Source organism: Panthera leo, chromosome C1, assembly GCF_018350215.1.
Source record: "Panthera leo isolate Ple1 chromosome C1, P.leo_Ple1_pat1.1, whole genome shotgun sequence".
NCBI classification, from domain to species: Eukaryota; Metazoa; Chordata; class Mammalia; order Carnivora; family Felidae; genus Panthera; species Panthera leo.
Window position 1 is genome coordinate 57,504,918 of NC_056686.1, and position 27,115 is coordinate 57,532,032.

Genomic DNA, 27,115 nt, shown 5'->3' on the forward strand with positions numbered 1-27,115 from the left:
AATTGACAATTTCGAGCACCAGTTATGTAGCAGGCACCAAGTTCAGCATGTCACTTATGTTATCTCACTTAACCCTTATTTGTTATGTTGCCATGTTAACTTTATGGAAATGAGCTCAAAGTGGTCACCAGCTTGCACAGCTTTTATGTAATTGAACAAGAATTAAAGCAGGACTTGATTAACTCAAAGCTCATACCTTGAAGACTTCTTCCTTTAGGGATGCTTAGTGGAGAGGAGTGGTTAAAATCCTTCTATTTCTAATTGTACTGAGAGTGTCTTTCTAATGAATACATATTCCAATCTCACTGCCACCAAAACTGAAAGAAATTCTGACTTCTCCTTTCAGGACTTAAGTTTTCTTTAAAATTTGCCTGAAGACCAGAATCTCAAATGCAAATTAGAAAGCACATACTCCTTTATAAGCAGACTCTTTTTAATTCAGAAGTCTCCACTTGAACATCTTCAAGTTTCAAAAATGCAATTCATCTGAAATGTATTTTAACTATTTTTAAATTAAAACATGTAATTAAGTAATCAACTATGCTCTCCCAGCTGTGTTGCTAACAATGTGACCTTGTGCAAATCACTTCACCTCTCTAAGCCTCTTTTTCATTTTCTATAAAATGGAAATTAAAATGGCTCCTCCCGAGAGTGCCGGAAGATGGCGGCGTAGGAGGACGCGGGGCTCACAGCGCGTCCTGCCGATCACTTAGATTCCACCTACACTTGCCTAAAGAACCCAGAAAACCGCCAGAGGATTAGCAGAAGGGAGTCTCCGGAGTCAAGCGCAGACCAGAGGCCCACGGAAGAGGGTAGGAAGGGCGGCGAGGCGGTGCGCGCTCCACGGACTGGCGGGAGGGAGCCGGGGCGGAGGGGCGGCTCGCCGGCCAAGCAGAGCCCCCGAGTCTGGCTGGCAAAGCGGAGGGGCCGGACAGACTGTGTTCCGACAGCAAGCGCGACTTAGCGTCCGGGAGGTCATAAGTTAACAGCTCTGCTCGGAAAGCGGGAAGGCTGGAGGACAAAGGGAGGGAGAGCTGCTGAGCCCCCGGACGGCAGAGCTCAGCTTGGCGGGGAACAAAGGCGCCAGCGCCATCTCCCCCGCCCATCCCCCAGCCAAAATCCCAAAGGGAACCAGTTCCTGCCAGGGAACTTGCTCGCTCCGCGCAAACACCCAACTCTGTGCTTCTGCGGAGCCAAACCTCAGGCAGCGGATCTGACTCCCTCCCGCTGCCACAGGGCTCCTCCTGAAGTGGATCACCTAAGGAGAAGCGAGCTAAGCCTGCCCCTCCAGCCCCCGTGCACCTTGCCTACCCACCCCAGCTAATACGCCAGATCCCCAGCAACACAAGCCTGGCAGTGTGCAAGTAGCCCAGACGGGACACGCCACCCCACAGTGAATCCCGCCCCTAGGAGAGGGGAAGAGAAGGCACACACCAGTCTGACTGTGGCCCCAGCGGTGGGCTGGGGGCAGACATCGGGTCGGACTGCGGCCCCGCCCACTAACTCCAGTTATACACCACAGCACAGGGGAAGTGCACTGCAGGTCCTCACCACGCCAGGGACTCTCCAAAATGACCAAACGGAAGAATTCCCCTCAGAAGAATCTCCAGGAAATAACAACAGCTAACGAACTGATCAAAAAGGATTTAAATAATATAACAGAAAGTGAATTTAGAATAATAGTCATAAAATTAATCGCAGGGCTTGAAAACAGTATACAGGACAGCAGAGAATCTCTTGCCACAAAGATCGAGGGACTAAGGAACAGTCACGAGGAGTTGAAAAACGCTTTAAACGAATTGCAAAACAAAATGGAATCCACGATGGCTCGGCTTGAAGAGGCAGAGGAGAGAATAGGTGAACTAGAAGATAAAGTTATGGAGAAAGAGGAAGCTGAAAGAAAGAGAGATAAAAAAATCCAGGAGTATGAGGGGAAAATTAGAGAACTAAGTGATACACTAAAAAAAAATAATATACGCATAATTGGTATCCCAGAGGAGGAAGAGAGAGGGAAGGGTGCTGAAGGGGTACTTGAACAAATTATAGCTGAGAACTTCCCTGAACTGGGGAAGGAAAAAGGCATTGAAATCCAAGAGGCACAGAGAACTCCCTTCAGACGTAACTTGAATCGACCTTCTGCACGACATATCATAGTGAAACTGGCAAAATACAAGGACAAAGAGAAAATTCTGAAAGCAGCAAGGGATAAACGTGCCCTCACATATAAAGGGAGACCTATAAGACTCGTGACTGATCTCTCCTTTGAAACTTGGCAGGCCAGAAAGGCTTGGCACGATATCTACAGTGTGCTAAACAGAAAAAATATGCAGCCGAGAATCCTTTATCCAGCAAGTCTGTCATTTAGAATAGAAGGAGAGATAAAGGTCTTCCCAAACAAACAAAAACTGAAGGAATTTGTCACCACGAAACCAGCCCTACAAGAGATCCTAAGGGGGATCCTGTGAGACAAAGTACCAGAGACATCACTACAAGCATAAAACATACAGACATCACAATGACTCTAAACCCATATCTTTCTATAATAACACTGAATGTAAATGGATTAAATGCGCCAACTAAAAGACATAGGGTATCAGAATGGATAAAAAAACAAGACCCATCTATTTGCTGTCTACAAGAGACTCATTTTAGATCTGAGGACACCTTTAGATTGAGAGTGAGGGGATGGAGAACTATTTATCATGCTCCTGGAAGCCAAAAGAAAGCTGGAGTAGCCATACTTATATCAGACAAACTAGACTTTAAATTAAAGGCTGTAACAAGAGATGAAGAAGGGCATTATATAATAATCACAGGGTCTATCCACCAGGAAGAGCTAACTATTATAAATGTCTATGCGCCAAATACCCGAGCCCCCAGATATATAAAACAATTACTCATAAACATAAGCAACCTTATTGATAAGAATGTGGTCATTGCAGGGGACTTTAACACCCCACTTACAGAAATGGATAGATCATCTAGACACACAGTCAATAAAGAAACAAGGGCCCTGAATGATACATTGGATCAGATGGACTTGACAGATATATTTAGAACTCTGCATCCCAAAGCAACAGAATATACTTTCTTCTCGAGTGCACATGGAACATTCTCCAAGATAGATCATATACTGGGTCACAAAACAGCCCTTCATAAGTTTACAAGAATTGAAATTATACCATGCATACTTTCAGACCACAATGCTATGAAGCTTGAAATCAACCACAGGAAAAAGTCTGGAAAACCTCCAAAAGCATGGAGGTTAAAGAACACCCTACTAACGAATGAGTGGGTCAACCAGGCAATTAGAGAAGAAATTAAAACATATATGGAAACAAACGAAAATGAAAATACAACAATCCAAACGCTCTGGGATGCAGCGAAGGCAGTCCTGAGAGGAAAATACATTGCAATCCAGGCCTATCTCAAGAAACAAGAAAAATCCCAAATACAAAATCTAACAGCACACCTAAAGGAAATAGAAGCAGAACAGCAAAGGCAGCCTAAACCCAGCAGAAGAAGAGAAATAATAAAGATCAGAGCAGAAATAAACAATATAGAATCTAAAAAAACTGTAGAGCAGATCAACGAAACCAAGAGTTGGTTTTTTGAAAAAATAAACAAAATTGACAAACCTCTAGCCAGGCTTCTCAAAAAGAAAAGGGAGATGACCCAAATAGATAAAATCATGAATGAAAATGGAATGATTACAACCAATCCCTCAGAGATACAAACAATTATCAGGGAATACTATGAAAAATTATATGCCAGCAAATTGGACAACCTGGAAGAAATGGACAAATTTCTAAACACCCACACTCTTCCAAAACTCAATCAGGAGGAAATAGAAAGCTTGAACAGACCCATAACCAGCGAAGAAATTGAATCGGTTATCAAAAATCTCCCAACAAATAAGAGTCCAGGACCAGATGGCTTCCCAGGGGAGTTCTACCAGACATTTAAAGCAGAGATAATACCTATCCTTCTCAAGCTATTCCAACAAATAGAAAGGGAAGGAAAACTTCCAGACTCATTCTATGAAGCCAGTATTACTTTGATTCCTAAACCAGACAGAGACCCAGTAAAAAAAGAGAACTACAGGCCAATATCCCTGATGAATATGGATGCAAAAATTCTTAATAAGATACTTGCAAATCGAATTCAACAGCATATAAAAAGAATTATTCACCATGATCAAGTGGGATTCATTCCTGGGATGCAGGGCTGGTTCAACATTCGCAAATCGATCAACGTGATACATCACATTAACAAAAAAAAAGAGAAGAACCATATGATCCTGTCAATCGATGCAGAAAAGGCCTTTGACAAAATCCAGCACCCTTTCTTAATAAAAACCCTTGAGAAAGTCGGGATAGAAGGAACATACTTAAAGATCATAAAGGCCATTTATGAAAAGCCCACAGCTAACATCATCCTCAACGGGGAAAAACTGAGAGCTTTTTCCCTGAGATCAGGAACACGACAGGGATGCCCACTGTCACCGCTGCTGTTTAATATAGTGCTGGAAGTTCTAGCATCAGCAATCAGACAACAAAAGGAAATCAAAGGCATCAAAATTGGCAAAGATGAAGTCAAGCTTTCGCTTTTTGCAGATGACATGATATTATACATGGAAAATCCGATAGACTCCACCAAAAGTCTGCTAGAACTGATACATGAATTCAGCAAAGTTGCAGGATACAAAATCAATGTGCAGAAATCAGTTGCATTCTTATACACTAACAATGAAGCAACAGAAAGACAAATGAAGAAACTGATCCCATTCACAATTGCACCAAGAAGCATAAAATACCTAGGAATAAATCTAACCAAAGATGTAAAAGATCTGTATGCTGAAAACTATAGAAAGCTTATGCAGGTAATTGAAGAAGATATAAAGAAATGGAAAGACATTCCCTGCTCATGGATTGGAAGAATAAATATTGTCAAAATGTCAATACTACCCAAAGCTATCTACACATTCAATGCAATCCCAATCAAAATTGCACCAGCATTCTTCTCGAAACTAGAACAAGCAATCCTAAAATTCATATGGAACCACAAAAGGCCCCGAATAGCCAAAGTAATTTTGAAGAAGAAGACCAAAGCAGGAGGCATCACAATCCCAGACTTTAGCCTCTACTACAAAGCTGTCATCATCAAGACAGCATGGTATTGGCATAAAAACAGACACATAGACCAATGGAATAGAATAGAAACCCCAGAACTAGACCCACAAACGTATGGCCAACTCATCTTTGACAAAGCAGGAAAGAACATCCAATGGAAAAAAGACAGTCTCTTTAACAAATGGTGCTGGGAGAACTGGACGGCAACATGCAGAAGGTTGAAACTAGACCACTTTCTCACACCATTCACAAAAATAAACTCAAAATGGATAAAGGACCTGAATGTGAGACAGGAAACCATCAAAACCTTAGAGGAGAAAGCAGGAAAAGACCTCTCTGACCTCAGCCGTAGCAATCTCTTACTCGGCACATCCCCAAAGGCAAGGGAATTAAAAGCAAAAGTGAATTACTGGGACCTTATGAAGATAAAAAGCTTCTGCACAGCAAAGGAAACAACCAACAAAACTAAAAGGCAACCAACGGAATGGGAAAAGATATTTGCAAATGACACATCGGACAAAGGGCTAGTATCCAAAATCTATAAAGAGCTCATCAAACTCCACACCCGAAAAACAAATAACCCAGTGAAGAAATGGGCAGAAAACATGAATAGACACTTCTCTAAAGAAGACATCCGGATGGCCAACAGGCACATGAAAAGATGTTCAACGTCGCTCCTTATCAGGGAAATACAAATCAAAACCACACTCAGATACCACCTCACGCCAGTCAGAGTGGCCAAAATGAAGAAATCAGGAGACTATAGATGCTGGAGAGGATGTGGAGAAACAGGAACCCTCTTGCACTGTTGGTGGGAATGCAAATTGGTGCAGCCGCTCTGGAAAGCAGTGTGGAGGTTCCTCAGAAAATTAAAAATAGACCTACCCTATGACCCAGCAATAGCACTGCTAGGAATTTATCCAAGGGATACAGGAGTACTGATGCATAGGGGCACCTGTACCCCAATGTTTATAGCGGCACTCTCAACAATAGCCAAATTATGGAAAGAGCCTAAATGTCCATCAACTGATGAATGGATAAAGAAATTGTGGTTTATATACACAATGGAATACTACGTGGCAATGAGAAAAAATGAAATATGGCCTTTTGTAGCAACATGGATGGAACTGGAGAGTGTGATGCTAAGTGAAATAAGCCATACAGAGAAAGACAGATACCATATGGTTTCACTCTTATGTGGATCCTGAGAAACATAACAGAAACCCATGGGGGAGGGGAAGGAAAAAAAAAAAAAAAAGAGGTTAGAGTGGGAGAGAGCCAAAGCATTAGAGACTGTTAAAAACTGAGAACAAACTGAGGGTTGATGGGGGGTGGGAGGGAGGGCAGGGTGGGTGATGGGTATTGAGGAGGGCACCTTTTGGGATGAGCACTGGGTGTTGTATGGAAACCAATTTGACAGTAAATTTCATATATTAAAAAATAAAAAAATTAAAAAAAAAACAAAAAAAAAAACAAAGAGTTCCCATAGAGCTTATAAAAAAAAAAAAAAAAAAAAAAAAAAAAAAAAAAAAAAAAAAAAATGGCTCCTCCCTTGCAGGGCTTATGTGAAAATTAAATGAGATAATGCATGGGAAAAAGGGATTCTCAGTAAATGCCAGTTTACAGGGTGTGATTTGCACTGCATCTTGAATGTGCAAAGAAATTAGCTTGTTTAGCTTTGACCATAACTAATCTGGCCATTATCCCAGCCTCTATCAGCTGTTCACTGAGGGTAAAAGCTGACTTTCATTCTTCTGCAATTAAAAGTTTCATCTGATTTAAGAAGTTACAAGATTCCTTTGGGCTGTGGTCATCTTCCTCGCATAAAAATTCTTTCTGTTGTGTGTCCTCTCACCTTCCCCAGCTTCTCTTCATAACATGGATCTTGGGTATGTGCAAAGGCTACATGTCTCTCTGACCTGAGGGAAAGGGACTCTCTGGTCTCAGGCTGTTTTTCAGAAGTGTCCTGCCAGACATGCTGGCCTCGGGGCTGATGTCTGCAGCTGACCCTGCCCCTTGTGTTAAAGCTAGAGTTCTGAAGCCATAGTCAATTTTCTAGGCTCAGGCAATACTACTTTTGAGCACTGGCCATTTCTCCCTTGTTTGCATTGCTACCACTCAGCTCTCATTGGCTGTAGATATATTAGTCTCTGCCCTGTCTTCCCTCCAGTATTAGGCTTGGCCGTCCATCCCCTATTTCTTTTGTGAAGATACCTCACCAGCTTTAATACTAGTATTAAGAGCGTACAGGCTCTGAGAGTCCACTTCATGTGCAAACTGAGAGAGCCTCTGTAAAAAGTAAACTTCAGAGCCTCCTTCTGCCTGCTTCATTGCACCACCAAGTTTGCTTTGTTTGGGATACACTGAACTTTGTGATAGGACAGCTTGCAAAGTGACCTCAACACAAATATTAGAGCAAAATGACCCAGTACATAATCTAATGTACCCCAGGCTTTTCTAAAGTAGATACTTACTAATAATGTAGGAAGAGAGATTGGTAAGGGTGGTGAATAGCAGTGACAAAACTATTTTATACTGGGAGTTTAAAAATCAGTTGTTAAGAAGTTACAATCTGCCCATGCTTCCATGAAGAGATGTAGCATGGCCTACTAGTTGAAAGAATATGAACCATGGATTCAGACAACTGAGGTTTCACTGTCATTTCCATCACTGGCTAGTTGGGTACCTTTGAGTCTATATAGCTCACTCTCTATCCTTGGTGTCCTCTTCAATAAAATAAGGGCATCAAAGGCATCCATTTCACAGGCTTTTGGGAAAAGTTCTATGCAGGAGAATCTATAATAAGCATTCAATATATGTTTCTATGAATTTTGATTCTGTCAAGTGTATCATTTTGCAAGCCTTTCACATGGATAGTTTAGGAATCAATGTGTTACTATAAATATTTGGACCAACAAACATGAATAAGATAGGTTTACTTTTTTGAAAGTAGACATAGTAAAAGTACACTTAGAAACATATTGTAACTTATGCTTCATGGTATCTAAGAAATCATCACTTGAGCAGAAACATTTTTTTTTATTTTGAACTCCCAATCTTCCATGTTAGTCACAAAACAAATCTCTCTAAAAAAATTTCTTTTGCATTTGTTTTAAGACCCTTTATTTATTGATAATACTCAGTTACTTGGCAGAGGGAGGAAGAGATGGGAGTGTAATTATGGAACTTCACATCTCTTATGTCATTAACTTTTAATCAAATGTCTGACTTTTATTAGTCAGATGTGTGGGACTAGCTGTTATTTCTCTGAATGTAACAACTTTTAATGAGCAAATAAGAGAATTTGCTTTGATAAGAGGCCTCTAGGTGCAATGTCATGTGCAGGCAAGGGGATAAATTCCATTCTGTAGCTAGGCATTGTCACGTAGGAGATTACTGTTAGAGAATTCATTTGTGTGGCATGGTAAAGAGACAGATATGGAGAGAAGATGATAATAAGTAAAAAAAACAACAACAACAAAAAACTTACAATGTGAAAGTCTAATAAAAAGAACAGAAGCTTGCTTGTTTGAGACTCAATGTAAATATGCTAATGAGGTTTGAAGTAGAAATATCTACTTCAAAAATCCTAAACAGGAGGAATTATTTTATGTTTCTAACAGCAGTGGCCACCAGGAAATACTGGGCAAAGTTCCAGGAACATAATAGATTCTCAGAGGTTTTGTTGTTGTTGTCTCTTTCATGGCTTATTTTTGTCAATATAAAATTAATATATTTCCATTAAATTTTTTAATATTTATTCATTTTGAGAGAGAGAATGTACACAGTGGGAGAAGCAGAGAGAGAGAGAGAGGAGAGAGAGAATTCCAAGCAGGCTTGGCTCTGTCAGCACAGACCCCAACTTGGGACTCCATCCCATTAACCATGAGATCACGACCTGAACCAAAATCAAGAGTCAGACACTTAACTGACTTAGCCACCCAGGAACCCCTCCATTTTTTAAAATTCAGAAAGTTAAGAGGACTGTAAGAATGATAGCAAAAGTCATCCATAATCTCAACCCCTTATAAAACCATGATTAGTGGTTTTGGTATATTCTCCCCCCACCACCATCATTTTCTTTTTTAATGAGGTCAGATGAGTATTATTGGGGCCAGGTCAGAAATGAGACACTATTAGGTTGATGTGTTGGATACCATCATTCTTAAAGCTCCTCTATATACTCTGGGTAGAACAGCCTTCTAACTTCCACAGAGCAATCAGGAACTTCCCATAGTCATAGAATAGTCAGGGACACTAAAACAGGTTCATTAACTGCAATGGGGCCCAGAAGCCATATTTCAGGTATATATAGATCTATCTGATGAAATAAGAGTCCTGTTCATCCTGAACTAGTAGTGGAAATAACAGAGCCCCCAAAGTCAAATCACCATAAGTGAGAAGAATACTGGAAAAGGAAGCAGATTGAACAGCAGAACCTGGAGGAAGATGGGATCAGTGGATCCAGAATCAGGGTGAGACTATGGCTGACCATCCCCCAATCTAGCCCCAGCTTCTAGCTCCCAGTCTCCTACTCCCTGAGCTTTCCCCTTCCTATATTGAAGGAGGGCCCTGGTAATAAGTAAGAGCCCCCAACAACTCTGCCATGGGAACTTGCATCAAGAGTCAGCTCTAAGAAACAAAATAAGAATGCTTCTTTGCAAACCAGAAAGAGAAAAGAGGTGAGCCCAGAGGAGATAGACAGTAAACTGTTAAGTGGTCTCTGTACATGGTTCAGAGTACAGCAACGTAATGGAAGCAGACTGTGGCACAGGCAACAACCTGCCTACTGCAGCATGAGTGACAGTGCGCAGCAGAAAAGGAAAACGTGGATTACAGAGGTCATTGGAAGAGCATCTCCTGTTATGTGGAAGGTTCCTTTGTCTCCACTCACCTTCCTGCCACAAAAGGAACTCCTACAAGCAGTAACTGGGGAGGAGGATCCCAGGAAAGGCCTGATTTCTTGATCTCTTGCTCTTCAAGTGGAGGGAGGTCAGAGAAGTGAGATTTGAAATTTCACTGTAACCATGACATAATAATACTGGTTATGTGTGCTTTTATAGAGATGTTTCTGTTTACCAAATTGGAATTACAGTTTGCATTCTATTTTATATTACTGTATGATTATCAAATTCAAATAAATTCTTTACAGACATTATAAGTTAGAAGTTTTCTCTGCAACTAAATTAGGAAGGCTGTCAAATAATAGCCAAAATATAAGTAGTGAATTGAAATTTAAACTTAAGAGAAAATAATTAAGTCAGGGAGGCTTGAAATTTTACAATATCATATTTGATGCATATAAAACAATATATGTAATATATGTTTAAGTTACAAAACATAATATAATTCAACCCTGTGTACCCACCACCATATTTTTATGAAATAGAATATCACCAGTCCTGTATAGCTACCTATTTGCTCTTACCTAATTCTGCCTCATTCCCAGAAATAACTACAATCCTGAATTTTAACATTCCCTAAATTTATATATATGTCTAAATGTTATATTATTTCATTTTTCTTGTTCTCAGACTTCCTATAATATGACTATATTACAACTTATATACTTATTTCTTCATAGTCATTTCTGTCCAGTTTTTATTACATCGCTGCTATGAATATTCCTATAAGTGCATGTGTGCAAGAATTTTTCTAAAGCATATATTTAGAAGCAGAATTTCCTAGTCATTAATTGTGTACATATTCAACTTGAAAAATAATGCTTTTCTTTTTTTGTTTCAAAATAGTTGTACTCATTTACCTGCACTGTATAAGACCCCCCATTTCTACCTCTTCACCTACACTTGATATCATCAGACTTTTTTTGCCTCTATAATGGCTGACAGGGTCATCTCATTACTATCTGAATCTGAATATCCCTCAGCTTTCACGAGATTGGTGCTTTTTTTTCCATATGTTGGTGGCTGATAGTGTTTCCTCTTCTGTGAGATGCCTGTTCATGTATTTCTGCCCATTTTTCTATTGGATGCCTTTTTCTTGTAGACTTACAGGGAACTTTTATATATTCTAGATACTAACCTTACGTTGGTTATATGTAGCACAGATACCTTCTCCCAATCTCTGCAGTTTTCTTTTTACTTGCTTCTTGGTGTCTTTTGATGGCCTGAAGTTCTTAATTGTAATGTAATCAAATGCATACTTTTTTTATGCCTAGCATATTTTGTGTCTTGCTTAAGGAGTCCTTGCCTTCCCTGAGGTGCCTGTATGGCTCAGTCAGTTGAGCATCTGACTCTTGATTTGACTGAGGTCATGATCCCAGGGTCATGGGATTGAGCCACATTGGGCTCTGTACTGAGTGTGAAGTTTTCTTAAGATTCTTTCTCTCCTCCTCACTCCTCATGCATTCTCATTCAGTGTCTCTCTAAAGTGTGTCTTCTTTTTCTAAAAGTAGAAGAAGAAGGGGAAGAAGAACAACTTGCCTCCCCAAAGTCAAACACATCTTTTATTCTAAAAGTTTGAAAATTTCATTACTTATAGTCAGGTGTATTTCCATCTAGGCTTAATTATTTTACATTGCATATGTTATTCTTTTTCTGAACAGATAGTTTTCCAAACAACATTTATTAAGCAGTCCTTCCTTCTCCTCTGAATGAGTGCAACTTCTTAACAAAATATGGTATCCATATATTCATAGGTTACCTTCTTCATTGGTTAGTTTATTTTCTGGGTACCAAACCACACAGTCTTAATTAGCACAAATAATAAGTTTTTAATATCTGATAGGATAAGTCTCTACAACTTAGGCATCTGGACATTTAGTTTGTATATAAATTTTAGAATTCGTCTATCAAGTTGCTTAAAATGGAAAAATATCATTGGAATTTGTTTAGAAATGCATTGATTCTATAAATTAATTTTCATTGGTTTATGGTGAATTTATATTTTTCTGTTATTGACTCTCCTTATGTGTGACATATCTCCACTTATTTGTCCATTTTAATATCTTTCAGTGAAGTTTTATGATTTTCTTCAAAAAAGATTTTTCACATTTTAGTGGATTTTAATTGGATTATTTGTTTTTTGTATGTTCATTTGTATCAGTTCTTCCTATACTTTGAATACTAACCCTTTATCAGATATGTCCTTTGCAAATATCTTCTTCCGTTTAATAGGTTACCTTTTAATTTTGTTTATGTAGAGGATTTCTAATGTAAAAAACTACCTTTGCATTCCTGAAATAAATCCAACATAATCCTAATATGTTGATGATCCTGACCTTCTATATAAAATGTATTTAATTTAATCCTTTCTGGGATTTTTAAAAATCAATGCTTATGCATTTGATTTGTATACATTATTCTTGTGTACTTTCTCTATCTGTGGGTTTGTGTTTCTCATCAATTTTGGAAAATTATCAGACCTTATCTCCTCAGATATTTCCTTTTGTCTATGTGTTCCATATATCCTTCTGGACTTTGTACTAAATATGATATGAATATGATATCATAAGTGATTTTCAAATGCTATTTTAATAATTATTTTGTAAGGTCTTCTTTGAAAAAGCAATCAGATAAGGGGTAATTTTAAAAATGTTTATTTCATCTCCTTAAAGAAAATCTTTCTGCCTCTCTACCTAAAATTATCCAGTGTTAATTCTCCAGAATTTGAGACATGATAGTGATATCATTTTAAGAGTACTTTCAATTCTTTGAACTATTTGATGTACCAGCTACTAACAGAGACATCTCTAAATAATGGGCCACTCATTCTATATTAAAGAACAAAACATGAATTTAAAAAACAAACACCTGGGGCGCCTGGGTGACTCAATCAGATAAACATCCAACTTCCACTCAGGTCATGATCTCATGGCTCTTGAGTTTGAGCCCCACGTCAGGCTCTGTGCTAACTAAGAGCCTGGAGCCTGCTTCAGATTCTGTGCCCGTCTCTCGCTCTATCCCTCTCCCACTCATGCTCTGTCTCTCTCTCTCTCAAGAATAAATAAATATTTTTCTTAAAAAACTTTAAAAACAAACACCTAAATTACAGCAACAAAAATATTTAAACAGTAAAAAGTATATATTTCATATGATGAACAAAAACTTTTAATTTTTGAAAGACAATGCAAAGACGGGTTGTATTTTAAAGTCCAGAGAATTCATCAGGAAATGAGTACTATCAATTTAACTATCTAATATTTAAGACAGTATGTTAAGCAGTCTTTATAAGAACATTTCATAAATTCAGCCATCCGTGAACTACATTAGAGGATTGATATTCCATAAAACTTCTTTTCCGAAAAGCTTAAAAAATATTCTGCATTCCACAAATCACCATTTTAAATGCTTAGTAAGTCTACAGATCACAATAAGCAAGAATGTCTAATCTCAGTATTCAAACTGAAATAGTTTTGTTGATTTTTTTCACTTTATTCATAGGGTCAAATAAAAATGTCAAATAGATAAATAAAAAATGGAAACACTGAGAAGAAATGCCAATAGTTGTATAGTGCTGGAGTGGAAAGATTTTACTTTACCCTTCAAGATTCTTCCAGCTGATCTAAGAATTAATTTTACATGAGACAAATTAACAGGAGGGGGAAGAAAAAGTTTAATGTGTGTGCACAAAGTCCCCAAAATGAAATTGAGACCCAAAGAAATGACCAAGACAGGCAGTTTTTATACTTTTTAGACAAAAACACAATAAATCTGTGTGAAGTTGGTGGGACAAAAAAACTTCATGTCGGGGGGTTTCAATTAGTAAGGAATTCTAAACAGAATTTGGACTGGGCTGGAATAGTTAGTCAATTACTAAAACTATAAGCTTTGTTTATATAGCTTTCTATGCTCTGAATTCCCTATCTATGATGGTAGGAATGTCCCTTTACCTGCTGGTACAGGGAGAGTACCTTTCACAAGGTTGATTTATTTCCCGTTTCCAGAGACGAAAAGGAGTCAGAGTGTTCTTACACTTAAGTAATTTTTAGTTCAAAATAATCAGTATGCCAAAGTAGTACCTTTTGTATTACCTACCCTTGGCTTCTACAATAGAATATTTATTTGGGCTATATAAATTACACAAGTGTTTTTTCATAGAAATTTGAAACAATCGAGTACTTTAGCTAATGTTTTAACTTGTAATTTAAATTGATTAGAATTAAATTAAACTCATTCTACTAAAAGCATAGCTGCCAATGGTTTCACCTCCCTAGTTTGCCCAAGGTATTCTCATTTTTAATTACCTAGGATGTATGTGTACCTAAGGCAAGCACTATATTTACATATCTGGTAATTTCTTTTATGAGTTATTATAACATAGGTTTGTCATACCTACTAATCAGATTTTGTCAATTATTTTTCAGATAAAGCTTATAAAAAAAGAACAAAATAGTAAAGTACAATTTGTAATCATATAACTGGCCTCATGTTTTTAGGGAAAATATTTGAGAGATCCTAATTATTACCTCCTCCATTTCCTGCATTTGTAAAATTACTGTGGACATTGATTATAGATATATATATCACAAGCATTGCCAAAGGTTATTAACATATCAAGAGAAACATGATAAAATGAAACATTTTAAAAATTATTAGAGGCACATCAATTTCTTTATCAGTCCAGGCCCAGTCAGGGGGTGGGAACAAAATCCATGATTTAACAAAGGAAATTTGATATAAAGAACAGCTATTCATGTATTAGAAAACAGAAAGTACAGAAAGGGGACATGGAAGGATCACAGAGGTAATAACCCAGCTAGCACTTCTACAGGAGAGAACAAATGGAAGAAGGTAGTATAAGGAGCTAGAAAGAATTAAAGCTAGGAATCAAGGGGAGCCTGGGTGGCTCAGCTGGTTAAGTGACAGATTTTGGCTCAGGTCACAATCTCATGACTCATGAGTTTGAGTCCAGCATCTGGCTCTGTGCTGACAGCTCAGAACCTAGAGCCTAATTCAGATTCCATGTCTCCCTCTCTCTCTGCCTCCCACCACCCCCCCCCCAACACACTGTCACACTCTGTCTCTCTCTCAAAAATAAATAAACATTAAAATTTTTTTAATAAATAAATAAAGCTGGGACTTAGACCCATAAAGAGGCTGGTGCTGGGGTCTCTGAGGGGGCATGATAAGGCTGGCTCTAGTTGTGTGGAAAAACTACAAACTGTAATCTGCTGCAGTTGCTGAAGTTTAATGTCATTGCAAAGAGAAGTGTTGCTGTTGAGACTGAAATGACCAGGAGCGAACTAGAAGGAGCAAACCCCATCTTCCTCCTGTAGCCTCCCAGTCTCTCTCCAGTCTCTCCAGTCTACCCAATTGTCAGTGCCTGACACCGAGCAACCTGTCAAAATAGAAATGTTGTTAACCTCGGAATTGCAAAGTAGAATACAGAAAAGTGGACCCACTGCTGAAAAGACAAGAGCTTACACATTTAAAATAAAATGGATATTTGCTTTGGCGGACTCAGTTTTGACATCATTTCCTCCAGAAAGCTTTCCCTGCACTTAGCAGAGCTCCATGTCCCCAACTGGCACTTGATAAATGTTTTTGAATGAATGAATGAATCATTTAATTTTAAAGTGAATAGTTCAGTCGATTCTCATCATCAAAATCGTGCCTATGTAAATTGGAAATTTTTAATTCAAACTAAACAATAATAGAGGTGGAGGCAATACTTTAGTTTACCTGCAAAGCAATCATTCTACAATTAGATATCCTTTGAGGAATCAATTTCAATTCACTTTGAGACAAACTTCCAAATGAGTTTCTCCATGAAACCCTAAAGTATACAATTTGCCACTGTGATCAATAAGTAAATAAAACTGTATTTCCACTAACTCTGGAATTTGAAAGGAATCCTTGATGAATCATTCAACTAAAATGTATTTTCTGACTGAAAATGATTGTGGAGGCTTTTTATTCGTAAGATGATGAAATTGGGGTCTCTATTTTTATAAATACCACATCTGTTGACCTGGGGTTTTAATAAGCAAACCCAAATGTCACACATGCAAATAAAGAAAGTCATTTTCTTGCTTTCAAACTTTCCCTTCCCTAGCCATAAAATAAGTCATCTTTGCCTGTTTTCTCTCAATTGCCATTTCTCATTACTACAATATCATGACTGGATACCATGAATGAAATTAATTAGCTCTGTTTGCCTTTCCATAGATAGATTTTTCTAAGAATGGCATATATCTCAATGCAGTCAAGTATCCTCGTGTTTCTGTCAACAGTTTCTACCGGAGAAATTAAAGTAAAAGAAATACTCCCTAATTGAAGCAGGATAAACTACATCAAATAAGAGTATACATTTATAATCAAGGCTTTCCCAAGAAAATAGAAGTATTATATTATCATGGAATAACCCAAAAGAATAATCTTGAGTTGTAAATAGGGATTATGAATCATCCAAAAAATAACAGAAAGACTGTATTGAAAGTAATCAAATTAAAATTTACATCTTCCTCACTTATGTACTGCAGTGGTAATATTTGGACATACTATCTGAAATAGAAGTAATAGAAAACGATGTATTTGATTTCAGGTTTCACAGTAAACCAAAACTAAAAGACAATGAAAACTATCAAGAAGAAGACGGATAAAGTTGTGTGTTTACAGAAGGTGTAATTAGTTAGGGTGGCTTCACTCAGAAGGTGACATTTTAGTAAAAATCTAAAGTAGGAGAAGGAGTGGGGCACCTGGGTGGCTCAGTTAAGCATCTGACTTCGGCTCAGGTCATGATCTTACAGCTTGTGGGTTTGAGCCCCACATCAGGCTCTGTGCTGACAGCTCAGAGCCTGGAGCCTGCTTCAGATTCTGTCTCCCTCTCTCTCTCTCTGCCCCTCCCCCCGCTCACACTCTGTCTGTCTGTCTCTCTCTCTCTCTCTCAAAAAATAAACATGAAAGAAAGAAAGAAAGAAAGAAAGAAAGAAAGAAAGAAAGAAAGAAAGAAAAAAGAAAGTGAAGGAGTGAACCATGCAAATATCTGGGTGTAAGATTGTTCTAGACAGAGGAAACAGGTATTACAAACATCTGATATGAGAGCAAGACTGACATGTGAACAGGAAGAAAGACTAAAAGGGATGGTACAGAATAAGTTGGAAGAGTAGGTGATAAGTTAATTTTGGAGGGAAGGTGGAGGTAGAGAGAATACTGTAAGACATTTTAAGGGTTTTGTATCTTATTCAGAGAAAAATGGAAGCCCTTTGGAAGGTTTTGAACAAGTAGAACCTGTGGTCTGACATATTAAGTTATATTACATCACATTGCATTGTATTACAGTATGTTACATTACATGTTACATTAATTACATTACATTACATTACATTTCCAGGATCACTTTGACTGCTGTGTTGAACGTAAGTAGAAAGTGGGGCAAGGTGAAGTCAAAGAGACCAGTTAGAAAGCTATTGCAATAATATAGGCAAGGAATAGTAGTATCCTAGATTGAGGTAGTAGCTAGCAGTGGAGACAGTAGGATTTAATTTCGGGGTAAATTTGAAAGATATAGCCAGAAGTAGAATCTGAACTTGTAACTTGGAGATACTCTCTTTCAATAAATAATACAAAAGTTAGGAATACATAATTAGTTACAAAAGTGAATGCCTACTTAAGATGGAAAAAGAAACTATGAATTGTTTTGAAGCTGTAAATTTTAAATTACAAATTGAAGTTAATAAAATACAATTTTGAAAAATTAACAAATGACATAGACATCATTAAGTCAAGGAAAACAACATAATGACACATATCTATAATGTTCTCTTTCCCCCTACATTTTGGCTTCATGCTCTTTGACAGTCTTCAGGAAATGTCTGGCTCCAAACATTTCAAGCCTGTTTCTCCTCCACCACCTACATACTTTTGGTGCTGGGAACCAAAGGAATGTTCATCTTCCAATATATCCTCTGGCCCTGCATTTTCATGTCATGATGGTCAGGGGAGTTTTCACAATGAGCAGGAGTATTTCTGAAAGTCTTTTCTATCCTAGTTGGCTAATAACAAGTTAACTATATGCAAGCAAGATTGCAAATCATAAAATATATTCCACTAAACCTCTATTGCCATGAAGATTCCTTGTGTCCAGCTCCCAAAAATGTCTGTGGCCAATCCATCACTACATGACATGAGGGAAATTGCAACATAGGGAAAGCCATGATAGAAATTATAGAAACATTTTAACATGTCTTACTTTTAACCCAGCATTCTGGGACTAGATATATACCTATATCCCTTTCCTATTGCAGAATTGTAAAAATCTCAGTGGCTTAAAAAAATACAAATTTATTATCTTACAGTTCTGGAGGTCACAATTCTTAAAATCAAGGTATCACCATGGCTTTGCTCCTTTCAGAGGCTTCATGGGAGAATACGTGCCTTGCCTTTTCTAGCTTCTCGAGACTGCCTACATTCTTCCACCAGCAGCCCCTTCCTCACATCACTTCATTCTCTGTATCAGATAGTACATCTCCTACTCTGAATGCTTCCATTATTATATTTCTTTCTCTGTCTTCTCTGACCCTCCTGCTTCTCTCTAATAAGAACTTTTGTGATTTCATTGGGACCACCCAAATAATCCAGGAAAATTTCCTTATGTCAAGACTCTTAAATTAATCATATGTGCAAATTCTGTTTTACCATGTAAGGTAACATATTCACAGGTTCTGGAGATCAGGACATGGGCATCATTGGAAGTCCATTATTCAGCCTACTACAGTCGGGCCTCTACTCCCAAAGATTCATGCCTGACCCACATGAAAATGCTCACCCCAACCCAAGTTTCTCAGAAGTTTCATCCATTATAGCATTGACTCGAGTGTAGAATTCCATCTAAATCTCATCAGCTCAGAAGTCCCAGATTTGATCATCTAAAGCATCTAAATTAGGCATGGGTAAAGTTGTGGGTATAGTCCATCCTGGAGCAAAATTCCTTCCCATCTGTAGGCTGTGAAACTAGAAAACAGTTCATCTGCTTCCAAAATACAATTGCAGAATAGGCATGGGATAACAGTTGTAGGGCGGGGGCATGGGGAGTAGGAGTACAAAGGGATTCTACCCTCAGAAACAATTTCTGAATCCAACCAGAAAAAAACCCATTAGGTTTCAAGGCTTAGGAATAACTTCTGTAGTTCAAGATTTATTGCTCTGTGCCTATGGCTCCACCCTCAGAGTCACCCTTCCCTTTCCAGGAAGGAACACAAGTTTTTGCAGTCAAGTAGATTGAACAACCTGTTTTCTACCTCTAGAATTTTGGAACCCTTCAATCTTCTTTCATTTTGTACTCTTTCTGTCCCTTTCAGTCCATGCTGGCAGTATTTCTGTTGATGCAGCAGTCTTAAGAACCTTGTGGATCTCCCTTGTATATCTTGACAATTTCTCCACTGCACAAGAAGTTCCTTCACAAATCTTCCTTGGATGATCCCATCTCTATTCCTGGCTTCTTCTAAGATGTCTGACAGGTTCCATGAGACACCTACCTGATAGCTTCAGAACCCTCTGTGTGAATGAATGAATGAATGAATGAATGAATACTCTGACTTTTTAGTACTTACAAGGCACTGGCAAAAGTCTGACCAGACACACCCTTGACTTTCTTTCCGGGGCACACTTTCCTGGCAGTAAAATCTCCTAATTTTAGCTTTTTTTTTTCTTTTTTAAATCTGTATAGCATGAGGATCCCATCAAGTCCTGGTTTCTTTTTGCTTAAGCGTTCTTTCAATGTATCTCTTTCCTCTTACAATTATATTCTAATTAGCAACTAGAAACCAGGACACACCTTCAAAACTTTGCTTGGGAATCTTTTCAGCTAAATATTAAGTTTATGTCTTGAAAGTTCTGCTTTCCACATAATTGTATGACACAATTCAGCTACTACGTAACAAAGACCCCTTTTCCTCTATTTTCCATGTTAACATGTTTTTTCATTTCCTTCGGAGCTCTCATTAGTAGTGCTTTTAGGGGGCGCCCGGGTGGCTTGGTCGGTTAAGCATCTGACCAGCTCAGGTCATGATGTCGCGGTCCGTGAGTTCAAGCGCCGCGTAGGGTTCTGTGCTGACCGCTCAGAGCCTGGAGCCTGCTTCGGATTCTGTGTCTCCTCTCTCTGCCCCTCCCCTGTTCATGCTCTGTCTCTCTCTGTCTCAAAAATAAATAAACGTTAAAAAAAAAATTAAAAAAAAAAAGTAGGGGCGCCTGGGTGGCTCAGTCGGTTAAGCGTCCGACTTCGGCTCAGGTCACAATCTCGCGGTGTGCGAGTTCGAGCCCCGCGTCGGGCTCTGTGCTGACCGCTCAGAGCCTGGAGCCTGTTTCAGATTCTGTGTCTCCCTCTCTCTCTGACCCTCCCCCATTCATGCTCTGTCTCTCTCTGTCTCAAAAATAAATAAATGTTAAAAAAAAAAAAGTAGTGCTTTTAGCATCCATGTTGCTATCAGCAGTCTTTTCATGATGATTTAGGTATTCTCTAAGATGATACAGATTTTCTTTACCATGCTCTTCACCTCCTTCAGAGTCTTCCTTAGCAGAGGGTCATTATCATCCACACGTCTGCTAACACTCTGTTCAAGGCAATCTAGGCTTTTTCTTTCACAAATTTATAGCCAGAATTTTTCTAGCCCCTGCCTAATTCCAAGACACTTCTACATTTTTAGGTATTTATTATGGCAGTAACCCACTTCCAAGTTCCAAAATATAATTCCCATTGTCAAATGATAACAAATGATGACAAATTTAGTGGCTTAACATAGCATAAATGTATTATTTTAAAGTTCTGTAGTGTCATTAAAGCTGTGTTCCTTCCTGAGAAGTATTCATTTTCTCTTCTTTTGTAGCTTCTAGAAGCCACCTACCTTCCTTATCCCATGGCCCCTTCCTTGCATCACTTCAGTTTCTGTTTCTGTCATCATGTCTCCATTTTTGCCTTCTCTGACTTTCCAACCCCCACTTAAAAGGACAGTTGTGACTACATTAGGACACTTGTATAATCCAGAATAATCTCTCTTCTCCATCTCAAGACCTTTGAAATAATAATACCTCTATTCTCCTTTTCCATGTGAGGTAACATACTCAGTTTCTGGACATTAGGATGTGCACAACTATCAGGAGCCATTATTCACTTTACCATGTTACCCCCCAAAATTTAAAGTATATGTCCACACCAAATCTTATACATGCATATTTATAGCAGCATATTCATAATAGCTAAAGAGTGGAAAAAATCCAAATGTCCATTAACTAATAAATGGATAAGTGTGATGTAGTATACCCATACAGTAGAATATTTGGCCATAAAAAGATAGTGAAGGACTGATATAGATGAACCTTAAAAACAGTATGGTATATGAAAGAAGACAGAAATAAAAGACTATGTATTGTACAGTCGCATCTATATGAAGTTTCCAGAATAGACAAATCCACTGTGACAGAAAATAGATTTATACTTTCCAGGGTATTAGGGGAAGGGGAGAGAGGAGAGACTGAGTATGGTGGAGGGAGGTGATGTATTCTGGGGGAGGTGATGAAAATGATCTACAATTAGATGGTTGTTACGATTGCATAACTTTGTAAGTATACTAAAAGTCACTAAACTCTATATTCTAAGAAGGTAAAACTTATGGTATGTGAATTATATTTCTATTTTTTTAATCTTAAAAAAGAAAACAATCTTAAAAAAGAAAACAAGCTTAGTTTTGCAAATTGCACACAACATGGCCATGTAAACACACTGCCAGACTTCCTCCCAGGATCTGGCAAGGAGTTCACGCAAATAAGGTCCTGAAAGTTTGAACCTCATTAAATTTAAAGTACACCTGCCTCTAGGTTGAAGCAACAGGATTTATTGACAGATTGCATGTCAGGAATGAGAGGGAGAATAGTTAATAATGACTTCAAGAGTTGAGACCTAAGCAACTAAAAGATAAATTTTCTACTTTTTTTCAGGTTTTTAAATTATATAACTATATAACTATAGTTATATATAACTAAACTAACATCAACAAATATGGTAAAATTGGTTTCAGGTGTAGAATTTAATGATTCATCACTTACATATAACACCCGATGCTCATCACAACAAGTGCCGTCCTTAATACCCACCACTCATTTAGCCCATCACCCCCTCACCTCCATCCATCATCCCTTCTGTTCTCTATAGTTAAAAGTCTCTTATGGTTTGTTTCCCTCTCTCTTTTGCTTTTTTTCCCTTCCCATATGTTCATCTGTTTTGTTTCTCAAATTCCACATATGAGTGAAGTCATATGGTATTTGTCTTTCTCTAACTTATTTTGCTTAGCATAATATACTCTAGCTCCATCCACATCATTGCAAGTGGCAAGATTTCATTCCCTTTGATAGCTGAGTGATATTCTGGTGTGTGTGTGTGTGTGTGTGTGTGTGTGTGTGTGTGTGTGTGTGTATCACATCTTCTTTTTTAAATATTTTTTTTATTTGAGAGAGAGAGTGCAAGCAAGGGAGAGGGGCATAGAGAGAGAGAGAATCCCAAGCAGGCTCCATGCCTAGGATGGAGCCAGATGTGGGGCTAAATTCCACCACATTGGGATCATGACCTGAGCAGAAATCAAGAGTCAGATGCTCAATTGAGACACCCAGGTACCCCATATATATACCACATCTTTTTTAGCCATATATATACCACATCTTCTTTATCCATTCATTAGTCCAGGGCCATTTGGGCTCTTTTCATAGTTTGGCTATTGTTGATAATGCTGCTATTAATATCAGTGTGCATGTGCCCCTTCAAATCTATATTTTTGTATCCTTTGGGTAAATATCTAGTAGGGCAATGACTAGGTTGTAGGTTTTTAACTTTTTTGAGGAACCTCCATACTGTTTTCCAGAGTGGCTGCATCAGTTTTCTCTTACATTGTCGGTGGAAATTTCTATTTCTGGGTAGACTACCCTACCAGATGCAAGGTTGTTGTTTATTTTTTCAATTCTTTTTTGTTTTGGGGGGGAAAGCACATAACATTAGCTACCCTCTTAACAAATTTTTAAGTATACAGTACAGTATTAACTATGAGCACAGTGCTGTACAGCAGATCTCTAGAACATTTTTATCTTGCATAACTGAAGCTTTACACCCAGTGAAGAACAGCTCCCCATAAACCCCTCCCCCTGGAAACCACTATTCTACTTTCTGCTTCTATGGGTTTGAATACTTCAGGTACCTCGCATAAGTGCAATCATGTAGCATTTGTCCTTCTGTGACTGACACGTTTCACTTAGCATAATGTCCCCAAAGTTTATCCCTGTTGTCACATGTTACAGAATTTCTTTTTTTAAAGCTGAATAATATTCCATATATATGTGTGTGTGTGTATATAAATATATGTGTGTATACATATGAGTATATATATATATATATATATATACACATATGTGTATATATATATACACATATGAGTATATATATATATATATGTGTGTGTGTGTGTGTGTGTGTGTGTGTATCACATTTCCTTTATTCATTCATCTGTCCATGGACATTTATTTCCACATTTTGGCCATGTGAGTAGAGCTGAAATGAACATGGGAATGCAAATAAATCTTTGAGATACTGATCTCAGTTCTATTTGATGTATATCCAGATGTGAGATTTTTTAAGACACCTGTATACTGCTTTCCTAGTTGCTTCACCATTTTACATTCCTACCAACAGTGCATGAGAGTTCTACTTTCTCCACATTCTTTTCAACACTTATGATTTTTTTGTTTTGTTGATAATGGCTATACTAATACATAGGAGATGATCTCCTTATGGTCTTGATTTGCATTTCCCTCATGATTAGTGATGTTGAACATCTTTTTATATACTTGCTGGATATTTAAAAGTCTTCTCTGGAGAAACGTCTACTCAAATTTTTTGTCCATATTTTAATTGAGTCTTTCTTCCATCTTGTAGGAGTTGCTTCTTTTTTGTTTGTTTGTTTTTTTAACAGTTTTTTATTTATTTTTGAAGGAAAGACAGAGCATGAGTGGGGAAGGAGCAGAAAGAGAGAGGGAGACACAGAATCTGAAACAGGCTCCAGGCTCTAAGCTGTCAGCACAGAGCCCGATGGGGGGCTCAAACTCACGAACTGTGAGATCATGACCTGAGCCAAAGTCGGATGCTTAACCAACTGAGCCACCCAGGCGCCCCTTGTAGGAGTTGCTTCTATATTTTGAATAGTAATCCTTTATCAGATATGTGATTTGTGAATATTTATTCTCATTCCTTTGGTTGCCTTTTTACTTTGTTATTTCCTTAGCTGTGCAGTTAGTTTGATGTAGTCCCTCTCGCCTATTTCTGCTTTGTTTTCTATGCTTTTGATATTATATCCAAGAAATCATTGCCAAATTCCATGTCATGAAGTTTTTCTCCGATGTTTTCTTCCAGGCATTTCATTGTTTCAGGGCTAATATTTAAGTCTTTAATCCATTTTGAGTTGATTTTTATGTATAGTGTAAGATAAAGGTTTAGTTGTTGTCTTCTACATGGAGATAGCCTGTTTTCCCAACATCATTTGTTGAAGAGGCTATCCTTTGTACATTGTGTATCATTAAACCCTTGTTGAAGATCATTTTCGAGTGGATTTATTTCTGGGCTTTCTATTCTGTTCCCTTGGTCTATATGTGTCTCTTTATGCCATTACCTTACTGTTTTAATTACTATAGCTTCATAATGTTTTGAAATCAGGAAGTATGAGACCTATGCCTTTGTTTTTCTTTCTTAAGATTCTTCTGGTAATTTGGGATCCTTTGTGATTCTGTAGAAATTTTAGGATTGCTTTCCATATATCTGTAAAAAAAAATGTCATTGGGATTTTCATGGTGATTGCATTGAATCTGTAGATCGCTTTGGTTAGTATGGGCATTTAAAAAATATTATGTCTTGCTATCCATGAACCTAAGACATCTTTCCATTTATTTATGTCTTCTCCAATTTCCTTCATCATTGTTTTGTAGTTTTCAATAAAGAAGTGTTTCATCACATTTGGTTAAGTTTATTTCTAAGTATTTTATTTATTTTGATTCTATTGTAAGTGGGATTAATTTTCAGATATTTTATTGAAAGTGTAAAGAAATGCAGATTCTTTTTGAATCTTGATTTTGTATCTACAACTTTGTCAAATTTTTTTATTAGTTATAATGAGTCTTTTTTTTTTTTGGTGGAGTCAAGATTTACTACATTTAAACTATCTCATCTGAAAACAGATACTTTTACTTCTTCCTTTCCTATTTGAATGCTATGTATATCTTATTTACTCTTGCCTATATGTTCTAAGATTTCTAGTACTGTGTTAAATAGAAGCGGTGAGAGCAGGCATCCTTGCCTCAGTCATGAGTTTCAGTTTTTCACCATTGAGTATAATGTTAGCTGTGGGCTTTTCATATATGGCTTTTATTTTGTTGAGATACTTTATTTTTATTCCTAATTTCTTGAGTGCTTTTATCATAAAAGAATGTTGAATTTTGTCAGTGCCTTTTCTGAATCTATTGAGATGATCATGTTATTTTATTCTTTCTTATGCTAAAGTGGTGTATCCCACTGGTTGATTTTCTTATGTTAAAACATTCTTGCATCTTCTGAATAAATCTCATATGGTTTTGGTGGTTCATCCTTTTAATGTGCTATTGAATTCTGTTAGCTAGTATTTTGTTGAGGATGTTTTTCAATTATGTTTATCAGGGCTAGTGGCCTGTGATTCTCTTTTCTTGTAGTATACTTTGCCTGATTTGGGCATCAGGGTAATGCTGGTTTCATAAATGAGTTTGGAAGTGTTCCCTTTTCCCTAGTCTTTTGGAGAGATTGAAAAGGATTGGCTTTAATTCTTCCAAAACAAGTTTGGTAGAATTAACCAGCAAAACTCTCTGGTCCTAGATTTTCTTTCTTGGGAGGTTTTGATTACTGATTCCATCTCCTTATTTGTTTATTCACCTGTTCAGGTTTTCTTTTTCTTCGCAATTCAGTCTTGGAACGTCGTGTATTTCTAGGAATTTATCCATTTCCTCTAGGAAATGTCCAAATGTTGGTGTCTAATTGTTTACAGTAGTCTCTTATAATTGTTTTTATTTCTGTGACATTAGTTGTAATGTCTCCTCTTTTATTTCTAGTTCATTTTTTTGAGTTTTCTCTCTCTCTTTTTTTTTTAGTCTAGCCAAACAGATGTCCATTTGTTGATCCTTTCATAAAAACAACTTTTAGTTTCATTGAGTTTTTTCTTGTTGTTCTCTACTCTATTTCATTTTTGTTCTAATTCTTCTTATTCTTTCTTTTTGCTAAATCAGGGTTTTGTTTTCTTTTTTCTAGTTCCTTGTTGTGTGAAGTTAGGCTGTTCATTTGAGATCTTCTGTCTTTTTTAATATGGGCATTTATTACTAGAAGCTTTTCTCATATTACTGCTTGTGCTGCATCCCATGAGTTTTTTTGTTTGTTTGTTTGTTTTTTTAACATTTATTCATTTTTGACAGACCGAGAGAACAGAGCTTGAGCTGGGGAGGGGCAGACAGAGAGGGAGACAGGATCCAAAGAAGGCTCCAGGCTCTGAGCTGTCAGCACAGAGCCCTACATGGGGCTTAAACTCACTGAACAGGATATCATGACCTGAGCTAAAGTCAGAGGCTCAACCAACTGAGCCACCCAGCCGCCCCCCATCAGTTTTTATTATGTTATGTTTTCATTTTCTCTTGTCTCCAGATATTTTCTAATTTCCCTTTTAATTTCTTCTTTGGTCCATTGCTTGTTCAGGAGTGTGTTATTTAATTTACACATATTTGTGAATTTTCTAATATTCCTCTTACTATCAATTTCTAGTTTCATTCCATGTGATCATAAACTACACTTGGTATTTTTTAATCTTCCTAAATTTAAGACTTGTTTTTGACCCAACATGTGGTCTATCCCAGAAAATGTTGCATGTGCATTTGAGAAGAATGTGTGTTCTGCTGCTACTGTGTGAAATGGTTTGTATATGCCTATTAGGTCCATTTGGTCTATAGTGTGATTCAAACTTCTTTTTCTTTATTGATCTC

At 37.6% G+C, this 27,115-nt stretch overlaps 1 protein-coding gene across 1 annotated transcript in view; it reads left to right on the forward strand.

The window, feature by feature from the left end:
- The window catches only part of LRRC7 (leucine rich repeat containing 7), a 564,537-nt gene that overhangs the window by 356,184 nt on the left and 181,238 nt on the right, over positions 1–27,115 (forward strand). The window lies entirely within an intron of this gene.